The sequence below is a fragment of the Amblyomma maculatum genome, chromosome 5, assembly GCF_055883805.1.
Source record: "Amblyomma maculatum isolate TAMU_Amacu chromosome 5, ASM5588380v1, whole genome shotgun sequence".
Lineage (NCBI taxonomy): Eukaryota > Metazoa > Arthropoda > Arachnida > Ixodida > Ixodidae > Amblyomma > Amblyomma maculatum.
The window spans coordinates 152,454,942-152,477,147 of NC_139348.1; the positions used below are offsets into that span (position 1 = coordinate 152,454,942).

Below are 22,206 nucleotides of genomic sequence, written 5' to 3' on the forward strand. Positions count from 1 at the left end.
ATTCTAATTACATTCTTTTATAGAGAACATAGCGCGGCACGTTAAATTTTGTATTGAAAGTGGTGATTTTTTCCTATCATACAGTGCCGGTGCACTCATGCTGTGTTTTCGACCGTGACGTGAAAAGCAAGGTGTATCTATACTATGCGATATAATTACGCGTTCAAGAACCTCATGTGGTCTAAATTTCCGGAGTCCTCCACTACGGCGTGTCTGAGTAGCTTTGGGACGTCAAACCTTACAAACCAACCAACCAACCAATTTACGTGTAGCATCCTGCACTACACTATATTCAACAGAATCCCTGATTTTAAGCAAAGCTTGACAGGCTACAAGCAGGTAGAAACTGAAAATCAAACATGCTACACCATGCAGTATGTATGTATCGTTAGCTGGTCTCGAATACTGGCGGTGCCATTTCTAAAAGAAAGTTGAAGGAAACCATTATGTACTTTCATGAGTCGTGACACGAGAGTGCGGAACATGTTTTCCGAAATTCCTTTATTGCGCCCCGCCGGGGTGGTGCAGTGGTAAGACGCCCGACTACTGTGCCGGAGTTCCCGGGATCGAATCCCGGCCTCGGCGGCTGCGTTTCGATGGAGGCGAAACGAAGAGGCGTCGTGTGCTGTGCGATGTCAGCACACGTTAAAGATCCCCAGGTGGTCGAAATTACTCCGTAGCCCTCCACTACGGCCCCCTTTCTCTCTATCCACTTTCACTCCCACCTTCATCCCTTCCCCTACGGCGCGGTTCAGGTGTCCACAGAGCAAGTGTGACAGATACTGCGCCTTTCCCTTCCTATGAACCAACCAACCAACCAACCTTTATTGCAGTTTCCCACAGAAGAAAGAATGTTTCATTTGAAGTGGAAGCCACGCTTTACGGGTTGCAAACACAGATTGAATGACCGAAAGCGCTTCGGCAAACCATTGTCATGTTCTGGCGAAGACGGCGTCTTCAAGTCATCCAAAGGGCTTCTGGCTTTTCCTTTGAGCAGCGTGTCCTCTCCTGATGCCCTCTGGACGCGGTTCATGGCCTGCCATCCCACAATATTTAGTAATGATTACGAACACATCTACAGGGTGAAGTCACCTCGTGTAAGACACGACGTGCTCTCTCAGGCACACATCCCTCTTTCAAGCTATCCGCCCCGATATAAACCACCCTCGACGTTTTCAATTTATTCCCTCGCTGTTCCTCGCTGCATCAATAGAATAGATTATGTATGCTTACGAAGCTCGGGGAACAGAATTCCAGAGCTTCTTGCTGGGCCTTATTGAAGTAGACGGCGATGCTGCACTGGTTTGGGAAGAGGTACAGAGAAACAAAACATTGTCAAGCAAGAAGTTAAGCCGAGTCAAGGCTCCCAACGTGCGAAAGTATGTGGGGTGCCGGTAGGCGCTGTGAGAAAGAAGCGGGGGTGGCGAGTGCTTGATGCGAAAGTCTATCATCTCTTCGCTCATGGAAGTTGCGAGGCAGAAGCTGATTACTGCACTGCAGCCGCAGACGAGCACAGACGAGACAAGAGAGCAACAGGAAATTTTGTAAAGGAAGTTTATCACGCGCCGATCGAAGGAAAAGCTGGTGAGAAAGAGGTAAGATGGAAACGGCGTTTGTGTCCGACCAAGCGCTGATCCGACAGGAAATGTGAACGGTAGGGGGCGGCTGAGTATAGCAGAGGAGAAGCAGGTAGCGGCGTTGGATATCACGCCTCCTATCGAATGCGCCTGCACTCGACATTCCATCGCGCACATTCCAAAGCCGAAGCTGCGCCGCTAGGCATGCCTGCCAGCCCCCTCCGCAGCAACGCGCTGCAGGCTACGGAGTGTTGATAAGAAATGGGGGATTTGCAGAACCCAAATATCCTGTATTTTTCCCTGGACACTGGTTATTCTCGCTCTGCTACCTCCGGTTCTTGTGCACTCGCCGTGTGCATCCAGTTTTCGAAATCACGTGTAATGAAACACGAGTTCCTCCATGCTTTGCAGTGCAGTGGTGGTGCAATGAGTTTTGGGAGCGGTGACCTTAGGAAGTACCGAATTCGCGCGTTTCGCTTCTAGGCGCATGTTTCCTGCACGCGCACACTGGTAGCGATGTTTTTAAACGTGAGCAAGATAAAACTAAATACTCCGCCGCGGTGGCGCAGTTTGTTAGGATCCTCTGATACTGTACCTAAGGATGCGGGATCGAATCCGGCCGCGGCGGCCACTTTTCGATGGAGGCGAAAACAAAGGCGCCAGTGTGATGTGCGATGTGAGTGCACGTGAATGAACGCTAAGTGGTCGAAATTTCCGTGCTCCTTCACAACGGCATACCGCATAGACTAAGTCGCTTTGGAATGTTAGCCCCATAGGCTAAGAGAACCAAACCAGAAAACTAAGCGTTATAAGCCTACCACGTTAATTTTCGGCTCCGCCTTTTTTTGCCAAGCTTTAGCCGCCGATGCAGTAGTATAGCTGAAGTCCGGTCGAGCTAGTTTGTGCAGTATTTATATAACTATTTTCACTTGTAACAGGGAAAGAAAATTCAATTCGCTAGTCATCACAGTATTAAGGGATGCTCTGCTGAAAGCGAGCGGTAAAAATTGAGGAAAATGAAAATGTGAATGGTTGTCTATAGGTGCCCAATATTTTCTATACGGAGAAATGAAACGTTGATTGCTTGAACGTGCTGTCTGTGGCTGGCCAAGACAACTAATGCACAGTCCACTGTTTTGAGGCAATTAGATTCATAATAAGGAGACTGTCTGGGCTTTCTCCACGCTCTCTTCGCCGTCAAGTGTTGTTCGCGTTAGAGGGGGGAGGAAGTAGAGATAGTTGGCTACAGGATTACGCCCAGTAAGTACGCCGCCTCTCATTTCGTTGAGTCTTTGCCATCAACGGGTGAGACTGCGTTCGGGCAGATGTGTGTGGTGGGTATGCCTAAAACACTAAACACTCCTGGAAGGTGTGAGCCTGAAGATATGCGTCGCATAATGCTTCGAACACTGTCCATGGACGCGCTGCCTGGTAAAGCCTCTAGCTTTGTACCTAAACATTTTATATATACAATGGGGCCGTATCTACACCATCTGGGCTAACGTGGGAAAATTTAAAATGGTTTACCGCCTGCCCCTGAATTTCCCTCCTACCAAAAGGCAATGCTCAGAAAAAGAATCATCTGCGTTAATCGCATTGACATTGAGAATACAGAAGCTTAGTGGCGCACGTTTATTTTACGAAAACATCATTCTCACAAGATTTCTTCAGTTTTTTTTCTTTCATCAATCTGTTTCTATGAAATGGCTTCTGATCGTTTGCTTTCGCAGTGCCCAAAATAGGTCTGTTTAACCGTATTTCTTCAAAATCTCCAATTAGAGTTGTAACAAAATGTTCTAGTTGCGATTCTTTCCACAACCCTTGTACAGCATCCTAAAAACGTAATTTTTGAGGAATGTATGATTTAAAAAAAAATGTTTCAAAGCAATACAGGAACAATGGCATAGCGTTTAAGGCCCCGTTTTCTATAAACTGTACGGTCGAAAACTGCAGCGAAAGTCCACAAGCTTGGCTTTAGTATGTTCCAGTGAGGAGGTGACATTCTCGGGCTCTGATTCATTTGGTGTTTGCGTGGCATCACAAGACCACATGAAGTGACAGGAGTTACCTAATCAAGCAGCTCCTACGAGATGAAAATCACATCTCCCGGGATTCTTCGATCATGGGTAAAGGTCCAGCACGTTACTCACTCTTGGTAGAAGTGGGCACCTCAATGTCGGGCGCTCCTTCACATAACATGGTACCTGCCGAACATGGACTCCCTTTTGCACTGTTTGCCGCTTCGCTTGCTATCTTACGAGCCCAGTCCACAGCTCCTCACGGGATGACATGCTTTACTTGCACTGATCTTTTATCTTCATGTCTGCCACAATTTGTGCCGTTTGCCAGCTTCAATCGAGCATATTGCTTCCCGCCGTGACATGGTCTGACCACTGCATCTTATCCAACAACCTTTCACACAGTTCTTTGTGTAATCTACACTGATACGAACAATTAACTTCTTTAACTGCTTCTCTTTGTCTCCGTCGCATTGAGCACACAGCCGAGTTTTTCACGATGCCGCCACTGGAATGACTGTTTAAACCTTTCCTTTCCAATTTTTTACCGTGCTAAATCTTAGTTTTTTCACAATCAAATCATACTCAGGTTTTATCTGCCACAGTCACCCACCAATCAGAATGATCTTTCAGTAGATGAATAACACCTCGCAGGATTAAGTGTGACGTGTATTTTACCCATTCTAACCTCATGATATATTTTGTTTTGTGTGAATAAAATGGCGAAAAACTTTTTAGGTGACATATCTTGCTTTTTCTTGTGCAACGTTTTAAGATGCATGACTTAAGCTCAACACGTGTCATTCTGTCTGTAATCTGTAATCTTGCACCGCCAGTACATCCCACGTGTGGAACCTTGTTTTGATATTTTGAATATTTATTAGTCGATAGTGGCTGGTCACGTGTTCTCGGATTGTGTATGTATATAAGAAATCAGGACCGACTGCTTTCTTTCGTCCCGTCACTTACCTTTGTGTTTGTCTGTTTTTTGCGCCTTATACTATTTTAAATATGAACCAAAACCAACTAGCCCAGCCGCAAGTGCTTTTAGATTTTAAAAAAGCTTGACAACACATAGCTGGATATGCACGTTTACTTGGCTCCACAGCCATAGCCAGTGGTTAAGCTCCACATAGACTTTTAGCTCCAAGGGAAGCATGCGTGTGCATGTTTGTTAACCGTTATCTGCTCAAGCAATGATATGCTTGGAGAAACTAAAGGCCATTCTAACCAAAAGACCGTTAGCCCCGGACAAGGTTCATGAGAGCTTGGACAGAGTGGCTGAGTTAAATACCACTGCAGTCCTAGGTGCTCATGTGCTGCAAAAGGTTACAGCATTATTCGCATGCAAATGAGCACAGTGGCAAATAAATGAGGAGAGGTATGATTTGAACACTCGACATTTCTTGCCGTTAATCGAAACAAGCTTCCACCCACTTATTTTGGTACAGCGAACAATCACTTTAAAATCCGTTTATGTGAATTCTCAATGCTCCACCTAGTGCTGCACGCAACCTATCTTCAGGGTACAGCTTTTTATGGCTATGAAACGAAGGCGATGGGCAGTGGTTTTCATGCAGTTGGTTTCCGATTGAGAAAGGAGTGAGGCAAGGCTGCATACTGTCGCCCTGCCTATTTAACCTATATGCAGAGTGCATCATGAGGAAGGCCGGTCTGGACGAGTCTTCAGCTGGAGTGAAGATTGCTGGAAAACGTATCAACAACCTTAGATATGCGGATGATACCACTTTAATGGCAGAAAGTGAAGCGGAACTCAAGAGACTTCTGATGCGCGTACAAGAAGAGAGTGAGAAGTTTGGGCTTAAACTGAACAATAAAAAGACAAAGATCATGGCGTCTTGCCCTATCAAGTCCAGGAGCATCAAGGGACAAGAAGTGGAAGCTGTGATAGATTTTCTCTTCTTGGGCTCCAAGGTTACCTCGGAAGGAGACTGCAGCCATGAAATTAGGAGACGCCTGCTTCTTGGAAAGAGAGCAATGGTTAGCCTTGACCGCCTAGTAAAGAGCAGAGACATTAGTCTGCCAACCAAGATCCGTATAACTCGTGCTATGGTCTTTCCAGTTGTGATGTATGGATGCGAGAGTTTGACTGTGAAAAAGGCTGACCGCCGAAGAATTGACGCGTTTGAATTGTGGTGCTGGCGAAGACTCTTGAGAGTTCCTTGGACTGCCAGAAGATCAAATAAGTCAATATTGTCGACCATAAACCCTGACTGCTCATTGGAGGGTCAAATTCTAAAGTTAAAGCTCAGCTACTTTGGTCATCTGATGAGAAGAGAGGAGTCGCTGGAGAAAGATTTGATGTTGGGAAAGGTTGAGGGTCGCCGGAGAATGGGTAGGCAGCGAACGCGATGGTTAGATGGCATCCTCGGGGCACTGCAGATGAAGTTATGTGATGTTAGGAAGATAGTGAGAGACCGGAAAGCGTGGCGTGACATGGTCCATAGGGTCACGAAGCGTCGAACACGACTGAACGACTGAACTGAACTGAAACAGCAAGAAGCTCAGAAACATTTCGCCTTGGTTAGGTTCCGGTTTCAATTCCACCTAGATGCTGAATAATAGCTTTAGAGGTGTGACCTGCGCAGAAATGCTTTCTTTTACGTCGCAGAATGCGTGCATGCACGTAAATTCGCAATTAATTCATATAGCCTATGACTTACGCTGTTACAGACATTGCAAAGGCATACACGAGCCGCCAGCGACATGCGGCAAAAGCGGCGCGCCTACGCTTCTGTGGGTAACTTACAATGCAGCCATCGGCATGTGAACGTTATGTTATACTCCTGCGGTACTACCCGTATTGCTGCATAACCTCATAAAACAGTAATTTCCTCAATGGTATGATGTTCGAGAGTAAGATCCGTGATTTTTCATGAGGGACTATATTCTGATTGAGATTGATCTGGTGCATTTAGGCTCTATAGCTCTTGTCCTCCAGCGACAGGATGTTGTCCCTCAATAAGCACCCTGCACATTAACCAGTACTGCAGGAAATATTTATGTGCACCTCACTACAGAGCGTGCTGTATACTGCGCAGTACTTGCAGTTTTTATGAATTGTTGCCAGCGGCGCACTTAAACCAGAATATCGATCCGAAGAAGCCCTCCGTTTAAAATTAGCCTGGGAGAAATAAAAGTCTCCTTAATTGCAAGATTAAGAAGCGCTGTTTCATTGCAGATGAGCGCCTACTTTGAGGCAAACGCATCATTTTAGGCGATTTAAAACAAAGAACCGATGTCAAATTTTATTATAATGTCCTTGAACAGAAAACCTATGCAGATTATAATTCACTACCAATTTTAATTATCATTCCCCGTTAAGAGGACTTCTTTCAATGCAAAGTAATTGAGGAGCACAACCTTGGCCCTCTTTTCACATCAATCCGTTGACCGGTGTAGGTTCAGTAACAAATCCCATGCCAACATATCATTTCTCAACAAGGTACACATCATTGAGCTGCACCTGGCTTGGAGCCGGAAGAGCTATTTTTCGGCTATCACTTCCTCTTGAGCGCTGTATTGTGCTCTCTGCCGTCTAAATCGCGGTAATCATGCAAGGGCGGCTGCTTTTGCACTCTCGGTCGGGAGCATCAAGCTGTGCCCCGATGACGAGCTTTCTTATGTCATGCGTCAAAAGAACTGATATAGCCACTGTTCCTTCTAGAGCAGGCAACGTTCTCCTCTCTCCCGCAGTCTATACTGGGCTGGAATTTCTTTATCCATTCCTGGTTATATCGCGGATGCACATCCGCCATCACATATGTTATGCTGAGGCATGCAAAATGGAAAGAAAAATAAAGAGCCTCTGCCCGTGCAACAAAGTATAACGGGCTACCCGTCCTCACAGTCGGTCAACACTCTTTGCAAAAATTACTTCCTGTGGGTACTTTCGCTAGTGAGCGTCATAGACTTTAGCCTGTGATCCAAGATGGCCATGAAATACACACATTGTGTCTCACCCCTAGCGATATATATCTTATAATGGGAACACCTTGACTTCCGTGTAAATGGTATGCAGTTAACAGTTATCGCCAATATATTACTTTGATACGCAAAGATTTCCATCCTCCAAGTAGATAATAACTGCAGAATTATTCTATCTATGATGGTTATGTTGACACGAAACCACTTGCATCCATGACGCTGTAGGACGCTTTTATTGCAAACTATCCCTTTGTAAATGGAATTAATGCTTCTACTATTATTTATTATGATTTCGTGTCACAATATTGAGGCAATTGTCTTTTCTTGCCATTTTTTTTTGTATTTTGTCGCCTTGGCTACTCGATTCATCCCCAATCTTATAAAGGTATGCTCACCTGAACTTCAATTTTTTTTGTGATGAAGTGAGTAGTTGTGGGGTGATTTAAATGTTTTCTTTCACAACACCTGCGCAACAAATAAGTCACGCGCCTGTTTCCGATGCAATGCAGTTCGCAAGTAAGGCGGTGCTTGAAATTTAAGCCGTGCAATAAATCACAAAAGTAATCTACTCCGCCTTACAATGAAAAAAACAATGCAGCAGGGTGGTTTGTTTCGCTGGAATTCGTACACATAATTTTTTCTTTAAGGTAACGGAGAATTCGCAATTTTTAGACCTCTAATCTTCAAGAAGAGATAGCCCCAAAAAGGAAGGCTTATTGGGACGCAACTTAATAAGAGAAACTTGAAGTGTTGCACGTGTGAAATTCTGCCACGAAACATAATACGAAACATTCCTAGTCCCGAAGGTAAAACCTAAACGCAGTCATCAGACTTTTACGTAACGAGCGAGATCTTTCAAAGATACTGAGAGCTCTGGGTTAGCATTAAAGCGAAAATTGGAGGCTTGCGCGCTAGAAAAGAAAACCTATTTGGCAAACTTTTGAGCCCGATTTCGAAACGCGATATTGCGTTACGAGACACACTGCACATTCAGTTTCTGCTTTACTTCGCGCCCACGGGCGCTAAGTAGAGCTGACAACTTTCAACTTTGTTTCGTAAGCACTGCGTCCGATGAAGCAAAAGAGGCTTTGTGCGGCTGGTGGTTGAAAGCAAACATAAAAGGTGTGTTTTTATTGCTTCACCATTCTTGCTGCCTACACACGCTTGCAAGGGCGCTTGAAACAAACCCTAATAATGACCCCATGAAAGCCTCCTAACATTCTTCAGCTGTCGAGGGTATAAAAATAAAGACATACCTAGTGTGTACTTAGGAAGGAAAAAAATACAATCATTAATAGAAAACGGAACTGTAGGGTAATTCTCTCTTTGCAAGAGTGGAAGCGTGGGCGAGTTGGTGATGGTTCGATTGGTGCATAGCGCTAAAAAGACAAGGACACAGCGAGACATCCGTCCAAGGACACCCGAGACACACCAATAGCGCCCGTCCTGTGTGTCTCGCTGTGTCCTTGTCTTTTTAGCGCTATGCACCAATCGTAATTCTCTCATCTTGAATTTCAGCGGCGCGCGGTGTTTATCGTAGTAAATAACTACACTTCAGCCAAAATGCTTCAAAACAAAACATAACGCCACAAAATATACAAGCTTGCTTCATCATCGCAAATGTTTATCTTACTGGGAGTGATCAGCAGTTGTTTTATGGCAACGGCTGCAATCGACAATTTCGCACAGTCTAATCATCTTGCTTCCTCCTCGCTTGCACGCTCGATCACGCCAGCGTCACGTAGAACGTGATCAAGAGTGAGGGCGAAAGCTGTGCTAGAACCCTCTTACGCTACCTATGGCCTCAAGACTGCCAGAACCGAGACCCCCGTAAGCTACAAGCAGATCAATCCAGAGGAAATGAGGGTGCTCGTTATAATACATGAAGGAAAGAAGCCAAGAGTCGGCGAGGCCAAGGAAAGCGTTGGGGATGGTACTTTATGTCTTTTGTTTATGTTTACTTGGATAATTACAGAAATTAGTAATGTAATCTGTTTAGGGGAAAGATAATTAGACACTCTCAAGGTTCGTATACAGACAACATAAGTACCCAAGAAAGTAGCCGGGGGGACAGCGGCCGATGTAGCTCAGTTGGAAGAGCACCGGACGCGTTATTCGGAGGTCGTGGGTTCGAATCCCACCATCGGCACGTTGTTTTTTCTTCTACTTTGTGTCTAATTATCTTTCCCCTAAACAGATTACATTACTAATTTCTGTGATTATCCAAGTAAACATAAAAAAAGACATAAAGTACCATCCCCAACGCTTTCCTTGGCCTCGCCGACTGTTGGCTTCTTTCCTTCATGTATTATAACGAGCACCCTCATTTCCCCCTGATTGATCTATATATATATATATATATATATATATATATATATATATATATATATATTTATATTTATTTATATATTCCATGAAAGCGAGGACAACCTGCCCTCAATTGCTTATTATTTATGTAATGTATACAGAGCCACATTTCGAATTGAGAAAATTTAGAAAGGCTACTATTTACTGAATGTAGTCTCATAAAGCCTAAAACTTAAGCTTAGGAACTTAATCGTCCATGGATTAAGCTCTGTAACGCGCATAAAGTGTACTTTTCTCTAAAATCAATCTTCAGAGACAGCACCTTGGTGACACTTGTAGTTTCAAGCACTAGATGCGTTTAGTACCAGCAGCTGGCTGCTACGGACACCGCGCAGGCGAACATGAATTAAACTTCATTCGTCCTCTCCCCCCCCCCCCCCCCCCCAATGCCTACTTGCTGAGCTGCCGATGGAGCAACACATTCGCTTACAATTGTCTGCCTTTGCTCCGCAATTGCGTCATGAGCCAAAGGTTAAAATGGCCAAAACTTTCTCCGTTCTTTTTGGCCGTCTGAAACGCGGCATTAGAAAGAAATTTTCCAAAGCAGAAGTGAGCCGCCCTTGAATGGGGTGCACGTTTCCTCCAATTCATTTCTTGTATACTCTAAGCCACGATATCGACTGTGATTTTTTTCAATGTAAATCTGTTAGCAGTTGCAGAAATCGCCCAGGAGAGAAGCTGCACAGAAACCACAGTTCTCCATCAAGATTGTAACAAAATACCAAGAAGGAACTGGCTCGGTTACAGGAAGTATTTATAAACATTGCTAACGAAGTACAAGGAATGGTCAATGTTCTAGGCAGGTAAAACAACCGCGAGTCTGCATTGATTCATGAGGGTGTTGTTGCAGTATAGATGGTTTAACACTACTCAAAAGGAAGAGCGCAGACACAGGAAGACGAAGATGAAATTCTGAACACAGGGACTGAGTAACAATGATAGTTTATCGACAGACGCACACACGTTAATTAGTCCTGAGGCCGTGTCAGGGGTCGCGGGTTGTGTAAAGAGCCGAATGAAATTGATAAAATTGTAAAAATATTGTGAGCGGTAAAAACGCTTAACAACGAACGAATGTATGACACTGTGAAGAGCGTCATTTGAAACTTGAAGCTGATAATAATATAAATGGCGTAAGATTGATTGTGATTCCTGGGGCTTAGAGGGTGTGTAAAAAATTAATGGCTGAAAGTTAGGTAAGGCTGCTGGAGATTTATTCTCAGGTTGTCCCGGTTACTTGCTTTCTAGATAAACTGCCTCTTATGTTAGCAGGGTAATCCACTCACTGCTGACAGGCGTACAGTCATAGTTTCTAATTAGGTGAACTTCATGAATCTGATTGAACTATGCATTGATCAAAGCATTGCTAAATGTTCCTAACGGCAGGCCATTCCTCGCTGCAAGCAGATTAAAGTTGAGGAAAAAGGCTCAATGGGAAGTAATTGAATAATAATGGCCGGCTGCCGACAGAAATTTTCTCAGATTAGCAGACGTTGGATTGGTCAATAGTCATTACTAATAATGAAGAAATACAGCGAGATAAAGGGAAATTCAAACATATTGCCGGCGTCAAGTCTGCTTGCACTGCCGACAGACTATAAAAAAAGAAAAACGGAGGAAAGAACATAATTTATGTGACTTCCGAAAGCACAGTCGAGCTCTATAGATCACTGTCGAAATGCTATTCGTGTGAGCAGGAGCTGGAAAAAAAAAAAAAAGAAACTCGTTGAAAGTTGGCCACAGGCGCAGATGTGGCGACATCACTCTGTTGGGGTGTCGATATAACGGCAGTACACGTGACGAGCGATGGTAAACTTGTTAGCGTCAGATGTGCTTAAGGGGCGGCGAAAATTTCCTTCCTGGTAGCGACAGCGGGTTGCTATAATGCTTTTCTAGAGGTTTTCCTTCTTTTCAACGCATGCAGACCGCGTAGGTGTTGTACAATGCGCTCCAAATAAAAATGGTAGCCATTCGCAGCAGTTTTGTAGGCCTACTGTTTCAACCACCGGCGCCTAGGACACGTTCCAGTTTTCATGCGTGAGCGCTTCTAATGGCGGTGTTTTGTTTCAGGTGTTTCACCCTACAACAGAGCGATAGCCCAGTTTGAAAGGACGGTGAGAAGTAAATTGTAAAACAAGTGTGCATTTATGTGTTGGGCCTCACATCCTGTAGTGATGTTGCTTCCCCTGAGGGAGTCGGCGTGCTAAGGTTGAAGCCATAGGAAAAAAGAAAGGAAGAAGTCATTCGCTCTTACTGTCGAGTCTAGCTGTGAGCATGGAATGCATCGCAAAACGATTGAACAGCGTGGTAATACTGTCACAGATATTTCTAGCTTGAATTGTGCCATGAGGTGCCTTCAGCGACTTTTCGTAGTTGAGCACAGTGCTCGCCTCTACCACCGCCATTAGCGTATGCAGCGTTAGAAACCATTATACCAAATTCCATGACTTTCACATCGGCAAAGCGTTGAGTGCAGACACTGTTTCTTTTCAATGAAGAAAAAAAAGAAGCAGAAGAGGAAGAAGAACGCTTGCTCACCCGCAGGTAATGATTTCGCTCAATAAAAACCCTTTCAGAGAAGAGAGTGAATGAATGAATGAATGAATGAATGAATGAATGAATGAATGAATGAATGAATGAATGAATGAATGAATTAAACTTTTATTTGAAGGAAGGGAAGAGAAGAAATACAAAGTATAATGGGCACAGGATGAATTGGAGTTCCTAAATAATATCTCTGTATGAATAAATTTGAACAATATGCAACATTGAATGATATATCACTAGATAGCTTATGTCGAGTATTATTATACTGAAGTAATTGTAGCTTTAGTCAATTGTCAATAATTTGTAAATTGAGAATAAATACTACGATACACCTTCAACTCATATCGTTGGATAGCTTGTGCAGGGTATATTTGTGCTCTATTGAGTATTATGCTAACGATTCGTGATATATTAATGGATAGCTTATGTTGGGTATAATTTGAAGAGCTAACTGTAAATGAGCAGCAGTTGTGAGTAATTGAGAAGTCGTTGAGGTTAATCAGTTGTGTGAATCGATAGAGGGCGATCTAATGTTGTATGCGAAAATCTAATTAGGCCAATAAGTTTATTAGGTGTTTAATTACAGGCAAAAATTAAAAAGTATAGCGAATGACTTGGCGCCTCATTTACATGTATCAAATACTAAAATAGTTAAATAAATCAGTCAATTAGAGTGCGTCAAAGATGTGACGTCACTCAAGCGGAAGTAGAGCCGAAAAAGGGCGCAGGAAGGGATTGGCGCGCAATTTGAAGGTACCAACGACTGAAATGAACAATCAAGAAGTGAATTATTATGACGTAGAGGATGTGACGTCCCGCAACCGGAAGTAGAGTTGAAAAAGGGCATAGGAAGGGATTGGCGCTGAAATTGAAAGTACCAAAGACTAAAATTAATAAACAAGAAATTAATAAATGTGACGTAGAGGATGTGACGTCACGCAACCGGAAGTAGAGCCGAAAAGGGCATAGGAAGGGATTGGCGCGCAGTTTGAAAGTACCAAAGACTGAAATTGATAAACAAGAAGTGAATTAAGCAGTTAGATGCAACCAGAAGCAGCATCCGTGCTTTCGCATCACTCCAATGCAGATTCTGCAGTGCTCTTTATTTTTTGCATAGGAAACCTTCTGAGGAACACAAACTAAAATAGCTCATGCCTCAAATCACAGGGCTGCGTAATGCAAGCCCACTATAACCCCGCAATTCCCCATCATAACAAATGTCAAAATTCACGGAGGCCCACACAAGCATCCAGATGGGGTAGCTAGCTAGGCGGGTATTGCAGGGCGGCATACACTCCCCGTTCCAAAGCACACTGCTCTCGGAATAAAGACGTTGATCATCGTGGTGGTTAGGTTTGGTTTGGTTTGATGGGTTTAACGTCTCAAAGCGACTCAGGCTACGAAAGACGCCATAGTGGAGGACTCCGGAAATTTGGAAAACCTGGTGTTGCATTTATATCGCAAGCACGCGGTTGCCTGGCTTTTCACTCCCACCTAAAAGCGGCCGCCAAGGCTGGACTTTGATCCTGCATCCTTGGGAACAGTAGTCGAGCGCCCAAGTCACTGCGCCACCCCAGCGGGGCGATCGTGGTGGTTAAGCATCACGATGGGTCATTCGGCTTTTTCATAAACTAAATATTCTTTAGCCTGATCAATATAAGCAAATCGTAAGGCACATCACAATTCTTCCAAACAGGCAGAAAGCGAATACTATATGGCCTGATTTCGGCGTCCTTCTTTAGCGTCCGCTGCAATATGTACCAGAAAAACAGCGTCTTGGCACTGAATAAAGCAGGCTGGAGCATGGCTGCCGTAAAAGCGCATCGAATGGCTTTAGCATCGAACACTGCCGCACTCCATCTGTCAGCAACTCTGAAGACCAAGCGGCGCAAAGAGCGCGTGCCATCGCCGCCGAGTGGGGACAGTGACCTCGGATCCGGCACCGAAGAAGCTGCTCTCCTGCTCTGTGTCATCGGCGGAGTTCTGTTATATGAACACTACTGTACACCTAAACCCTCAAGCTTTCGCCTCATTGCTCCTAAGGGGTCTTCGTACCTCCTACGATTAGTTTAGTCATGATGAATTATGACATAGCATCTTTTCAACACCGTGCAACCTGCTTCATATATAGTCTGCACCTCAACATACCGCACGCGCGCACTGAGCAGTTAAGCAAGCAACCGAGTGTCACAGCGACACAACAATGCCGGAAAAATGCTCAGTTCAATGGTCTCCTTATGCAACAGCGCAATGTTGTGAAAACTCTGCGCTGAAAATGGCCACTTGGCTGGTGACTGGGATGAATAGCACTTCACCGCTTTGCTAGCGTAATACTGTAGCCAGGGAAAATAAATATGCAGAACGGCCAGTTCAAAATAAACCTTCAACACATCCTTGCGTAAAAATTACGACCACTGTTTTCTCTCAAATACCCCATATTGCGTCACGGACGAAGCATAGGTTCTTACATATAAACCGGACGTTTACAGTACGTGGATCTTGAAAAAGAGATCCTGCTCTGTAAGGGAAGCGCAGACCATAAGTTACAGTCACGCAGAGCGCCGGAAAGGGCTGTTTTGGCCAACCGTGAGAATTAATTTTGGCGCTTTCTTAGGCGCGATGCGCTTTCCTCGCACCTTCTACCTGCTGAAAGAGGCTTTGTTTGTAGCGACCAGGAAGGCTTTGTGAATCTGAGCAGAAGCGAGAGAATGGAAACGTAATTAAACTTCCCTGAATAGGTTCGTGAAATTAGGTCAGGGGTTGCAGGACCGGAATTCAAATTAGCATGAAGTGTGCTAGAGATATTTCTGCGACAAACATTGGGGAGGGGACAAAAGACTTCAGGACGCATCCTCAGGAATCGAAGCTCATAGCTGCGCCTGTTATCCCTTGAGTGGGAACCTAATTAGTAGATTTTAAAGTCGGACTTGCGTGCTTTGATAAAAAGAATTAAAATGAAATCACTGATATAAAATGTAGTTCTTGCAAGTCAAAGCTTTCGTGCGGATATCTTTGTATTTGTCCCCCCTTACACAATGCCTCTCTGGAGGCCTGTAAGGTATATGTAAATAATAAGGGTATTTTCGTCCCCGTAGTACATTGCGGTAGGTAACGACCACTTACGGTAACATCCTCATGCATATAAGTTGATGATCATGACCTCCTTTGTGCCTGGGCTTACACGCCTACCACCCATAAAGTATCTTAGATGTAATGGTGTATAGTATTACCGTCCTCAAAATTTCGAAGCGCTCGGAAAGACGAAGACGAGAGATGTGGCTACGACAAACGATTCTTGTAATGGTTCACCTTCCCCGGACATCGGCTGTGTGCGATGACGCAATGGGGCGTTCTGGTATTTTTCAGTAACGTGGACTTTAGCTTGCATTGATACCGGACATTCCACGGATGCCTTGTATTCCGCATCTATTAAAACGCAGCCGCCAAGGTGGAGGTGGAATGTAAATTAGCTGAATCACCATTCGAGCGTACGTCCCGCGGAGCGGCATGGCGCCACTTATTTATTTTATTTATTTATTTAGAACATACTGCAGTCAATATAGACCAAGCAGGAGGGCAATACAGGACAAAAGAAAATGCATTTCAGCGCCACCATGGGCAAGCAAAAATATAAAACGAATCGGGTACAGTGCAAACATATTCTTCGGCGAAACTAAAGAACTTAGGGGAATTTTGCGGTATAGTTAATGAACCAGTAACCACTCAGTTATCCTTTGAAACGCGCTCGAAAATAGCATCTAATTTAGTGCCCGACATCCATCATGCATGGAACTGGGAGGTTCCTGAGTGAGTTATGAAACTGATTAGTAGCGCTCGACACGTCCCTTAGTACAGCCTCAAAGATATATCTCCAACATACGCCATAGCAGCAAAACTTCTCAACACTTTGATACTGGAAAGTTCCTTGACCTCCATTGTCATCGGCGTTCAATATGCCGGACGGAGTTCTATGCTCGGAGATTGTTTCACTAAAGCCTACTGAAGTGATAATTTAGCTCCGATCTTCGAACATCAAGCCACGCTTGTCAATACTTCGGGAAGCTCGCTTGTAAGACTATGTGATTACGGGAAAAGGGTAGATTTTAGAAAAAAAAACCGTAAAATTTCATTCTGGCGACAGAAAGAAATAGTAGCAGACAGACTAGCAGCACTGACAGCTAAGGAAAGTTGGGTAATTTACTTACTTATTGCTGCGCACTAAATGCGGAGGCTAATTTACGAATAACTTTGTACAGTTGTAAAACGGGAAATCAAGCGAGATACAATAGTTACGGTATTCCTAATTGCTTTATTGATTCATTCTAAATCACAAGTAAACAAGTAAAAAACAAGTAAATAACAAGTAAACTGAGTTGGCTGACCTTCAGAGTAATATTATGAACACAAAAATAGAAAAGCTAGACAATTTCTGACTACTTAACCTAGGACATTACGTAAGACCGATATTGCAACTGGATCTTTATTTGCAATATTTTCAGTGTACGACAAACTACGAATCATATATAACATCGTTTACAGTCAAAATACGGCTTTATTCATCCTCACCAACCTTCATTAATTAATAATATGCCGATTACATTTACCTACAAAATTTTGTCTCCGAATTATACACCCCATGCCATACGACCTAAAGAATAATTTTTGTTCATTGCAACTATTTTAGGACAAAATAAGAGTAAGAACACTTTTTGTAGCTCTACAAATACATTCAAAGTTTATTATACTCCCGTTTCGAATATTTATACGGGGGCAGAAGCTCGGAGTGTGGGTTTCTGATGACGCAACACTACATTTGAAGCTTTCAGTGATCAGCCGCTCATTATCCGCTGCGGCCGCACATCAACATTTATATTTACAACATAATTTGACACTTTTTTGCGCCTGTCGTGCTTATTCACGGCATGTATACATCATATGGTTTATAAATATTTGACCTTCTGTTAAGTTACCTTACCTCTCCTACGATTCCACGCAATGTGCTGTTTGTCTCGATGCGGCACATAGTTTTGTTTTCCTTTGAGGTGTTGTCGTTAAAACTCTCTTTGTTACGTTTAGAAAAAAAATCTCCGTGTAGAAACATGCATAAAACGGGATGCCGTTTTTTCACGTGAATGTTTCCTCCTCTTCCAAGATCACTGAAATTCAAAGGTGCCTTCGTTAAGAACACCCGCATATATTGCTCGCGAGCAGCTCGGATGACAAACCGTATATCTCGTTTGGTTGCGTCTCGTAAGTGTGCTGTGTGTGCCCGAGTTTACTGCGCATTTTGGTTCGCGTGTGCGGGCTTTCAGTGCGTGAAAAGTTTGTTTGCATAACTCAGCGCTCGTTGCCAATAAGAGATTGTATCGCTTGTGTATCTTTCAAATGTTTCAAGAGAGCGTGCTATTTCGTACCCTACGTTATCCTGCTGCTGGAAGCGTTCGATGCAAGAGTTTAATTAATTCATTTTTCTGGCATAGAAAGAGTGACAGTAATGTATATTGCGCAAAAAGACGAGACAAAGAGGAGAAGTGGACAACGACGCCGTCGTTGTCCACTTCTCCTCTTTGTCTCGTCTTTTTGCGCAATATACATTACTGTCCATCATGGTTCACCAACTCGCCCAATCAGCCGTTCTTCTATAGAAAGAGTGCCCCATTTCACATGACTGCATTCTTTCAGCATTGAAATGTTGGTCTTCTAAAAGGACGTTGCCTGTCACGAGCAGAAGGAAGCGTTCTCACAAGCTGCTTCTCTATCAAAAGTTTTCAAGAGTTGTTTCTGCTCCAGTGAAAAGTGGGGTGTTCCTTCCAGCTGGGAAATTAATTATATATTTTTTCAAGAGCTGTGAAACATGTCACAAGCACAAAGACCACCATCATTTTTCTAAGCCACGAGAACTAAATCACACAGAGAAACTCAAGCAAGCATCAATATCAGCAAGTTATACAAGTCGGGATGGAAAATTATTCTAAGTATGTCTTCTCCTAACAACCCTTCCGACAAAACGAAAATAAGTGGTCTTGCGACCACATTGCTGCACATTCTGCCTTGCTTTGTAATTGGGGAAAATTTGTTCTGAGCACGTGAACAGATCCTATTTATTATGCGAAAGTTTTAATCCCACACACGGAGTGGAAAGAAAATCATAAGTACTGATATCGATCATAATTGCTTCAGAGTCTCAAGCTCTGAAACTCCCTTCGCTTTCACGACTCCTATATTTAAGATATCTCTGCATCCCATCATCGAGAAGGCTGCAAGACTACGCTCATACATCCTGTGGTCAGGCATGGAAGCTGCATGTTTTGATTCGAGAGAACCCTTCAGTGCTTTTTTGATGTTGGGAATGAATATGAATATCACAAGGACAGGTCTCACAAAACATTTCAGAATTAGGTTAGAATATTCAGACGGGTGGGCGAGTTCTTCTATTTTTTCATTAAATGCGCAAATCCTCCACAGAAAAGTTAAAAACCCGATATGGTATAAAACGTTGGCGCGCAGTCCTGAGTCTGAGGTTTCCTTGTCACCCTGAGGCATTCATACCAGCCCTCGTGTCTCGCCTGTTGGTTGTAAATGGCATCAGGGTTCTTGTGCAATGGTGCATTATGTGGAGATGAGGTGCTTCTTCAAGGGTAGGATCGGTGGAAGGACTCGTAAAGGTAACTTCGAGCTGACTCGAGCAGAGAAAGCAAAGATGAGGCTTTTAAAGACGTTACTTGACTACGAAACCCTACCAGGGAAGGCTTCTAATTGATGTTAAGAATGTTTGCCCCTTAACTCGAACGTCTACTCCAACCGGCCCTCGAGGCATGTCTTTCGTTTAAGAAACAAACCTCCACTCGAATCATTCCTTGACTAGAGGGCGAAACTGGAGTTTCTCAAGAATTTAAAGTCGGAAACAATGCTACCTTTGGTGCTTCACGACCTCCATTTCGCTTGTAAACATGGCTGATGTCGCATCATTCACTGCTGTGTAGACTTCGTTCTACCGGTAATCCACCAAGGTGGGTGGAGTATATTCGTAATAAAGGAGTACTTACTCTGACATCCACCCAAGCGCTACCATTTGTGCTTTGTTTCGTACGGCTTTTGTGTTAAGCTAATGTTATATATATATATATATATATATATATATATGTGAAAGAAAGAAGCCAACAGTCGGCGAGGCCAAGGAAAGCATTGTGGATTGTATTTTACGTCTTTTTTTAATTTTTACTTGGATAATCACAGAAATTAGTAATGTAATCTGCTTAGGGGAAAGATACTTAAACACAAAGTAGAAGAAAAAACAACATGCCGACGGTGGGGACCGAACCCACGACCTCCGAATATCGCGTCCGGTGCTCTCTCTCTCTCTCTCTCTCTCTCTCTCTCTCTCTATATATATATATATATATATATATACATATATACGAAGGATGCTAGGAAGGATAGTGCTACGAAGGATGCCTTCGTATCCATATGGTTGCACTTGGGTGGATATTAATGAGTAATTACTCCTTTCTTACAAATATGCTCCACCACGGGGGATCCTTCCGAATATTCGACCAACATTATCATTGTTTTTATCCTCTGTCCACCGTTGTGCACGGATGCTTGGGCAGCAGTGCCTTCTGTCGTATTCCATAATGATACAGCCGGAGTTGATGTCAGTAGAACCATGTTCCTTTGTTTTCTCTCGTCTTTTTTTTTTAATCTTTGAAGTTTGAAATGATCCCACTCACCTCCAGAATAATGTACTCTGAAGGTGCGAATAAAAGATAAAAATATATAAAATCACAATAGAGCCAACAGGCACTGCGACGAAAGAAAGCCTAGAGGATGCTCTCATAGTAATGTGAAATAATATTTAATCCTGCAGATAACTGAGTATAACTTTCAGTGGCTCTGAAGGGCTTCGTTATGACATACATAACAACCGAGCCAACATCCACTAACATAAAGAAAAGCAGCACAGGGAGTGATTTTATATTAATGTGAAGTAATAATTGAACGTGGAGATAACTGATAAGGAAATGTCTGTGGCGGTTGGCTCCCTTATAGTGTATATCATAAAGAAGCCCCTCTTTTCGCTACACTTTTTGTTGATTACCTACGCGAGGTCTCGGCAACTGACGGCCTGGAGATCATAGGTGCCGTGAGATGGCTGTTACGCAGCTCCCACCCTTGCCGTTAGATCAAGTTGTACGCGACACTCGCGGTATTGCAGGATGTTTACGCCCGCCGCAATAAAGGAAGGTGATGCAGAAGTACGCTATCGCTACCGTCACATGAGTCGTCGTACTATAAGAAGGGGGAAAGGGGGAGGGGGGAGTGTTCCTTTTTATTTTTATTTTATTTCTCGCTTCAGTCTTACTAATGTGGCTATATATTTATCGCTTTACTCAAAGCCTCGGGTGCCAGAATTTCCTTTACGTTTGTTGGCAAAGCTCGATTTAGTAGTTATGGCCAGTGGAAATGATTGGAGAAATGGAATCATAAAGAGCCCAAAAATTAAACACGAAAATACCGAAAACATTTTAAAACAGGCATCATTTCGGGTTATTTTTTCACACTTCGAAATGCAAAGGTATGTTTTTCAGGATGACGAATGTTGAAAACAGCTTTTAAAATTAACGTTTTTTTGTTCCTCAGTCAAGTTACCGAGTGCGCCTGGTAGGGACAAGTCTCATTAGGGGAGCCAGATGGGCTACTTTTGTAGATGGAGGGTATGGTGTGGGAAACTGGAAGGCTGTGGACATTATTTAAAGAATTATCCTATATCAACATATGTGTTCTGGTGGATCTTTGTGGTGCGGGATTGCCACGATAAAGTGAAGCTCGACTGTCTCACCGAGATTTAATTTGAATCCCCGAAAGATAAGTAATTCAAAGATCGATTTGGTAAGTTGGAATGTGGCCCCCATCGGTGAAAGGCGCATACATGAGATTTTTGGTGTCCGGTGTTGATGTGCCAGTTGGTGACCCAGGTCTCTTCCGGGAACCTTTTTATCCTGAGGGGCCCATAGGAAAGTTACTAGCTTGTGGCATCAAACTGTGATTATGGACTTTAAAGTGGCGATCGCGGCAGCCGCGTTTAGACGGAGGCAAAAAATTTACATGTCTGCTTATTTGCGCGAGTGCGAAAGCATCAATTGTTCCTGTAATATATTTCCTTAACAAGTTCTTTCTGCATTTTTTTGCCTTGCTAACGTCTATAGCTTTATAGTTAGTTTTCTTGCTCGCACTACTTTTTTTTTCTTACCGGACAACAACTACTTCTATATTTAACATTTTTAGTTTTTATTTTCGGTTTATTTTTGTCTTTGTATTCATTGTCGTGTTTCCGAATGCCGTTGTGCACTTTACCCTCAGAACCATCGGGCTTCTTTAAGTTAGGCAAGGACAATTATGGATTTATCCGCAGGATATCGGCGGAGAGTAGTAGTTTGCTCGCTCGTCTGAGGAATGGTGCGATGGCGGTTCGTCTGTTGCGTGGACGCGATTCATTTATTTTTCTTATCCTTTTTTTATCACCATTGTCTGATGCCCACATCTCGCGGTCATTTCGAGCTGCAAATCCTGTCCGCGCCACCTATGACAAAGAAATGATTTCGCAATAATACAAAACGGCGTCCTTGTACCGTCTGATGTCAGTGCACGTTGAAGATCTCTAGAAGGTCGAAATTATTTTATGGCCCACGATTACGGCGCCAATTATTTCCCTCTTCTTTCATGCCAACCTTCACATCTTTCCTTACGGC

At 43.5% G+C, this 22,206-nt stretch overlaps 1 non-coding gene across 1 annotated transcript; it reads left to right on the forward strand.

Annotated features, from left to right (window-relative positions):
- Window positions 1-9,619: 9,619 nt before the first annotated feature.
- Window positions 9,620-9,692, forward strand: TRNAT-CGU (transfer RNA threonine (anticodon CGU)). Its single transcript has one exon. It is a non-coding gene; the product is annotated as a tRNA-Thr (tRNA).
- The last annotated feature ends 12,514 nt before the right edge of the window (window positions 9,693-22,206 follow it).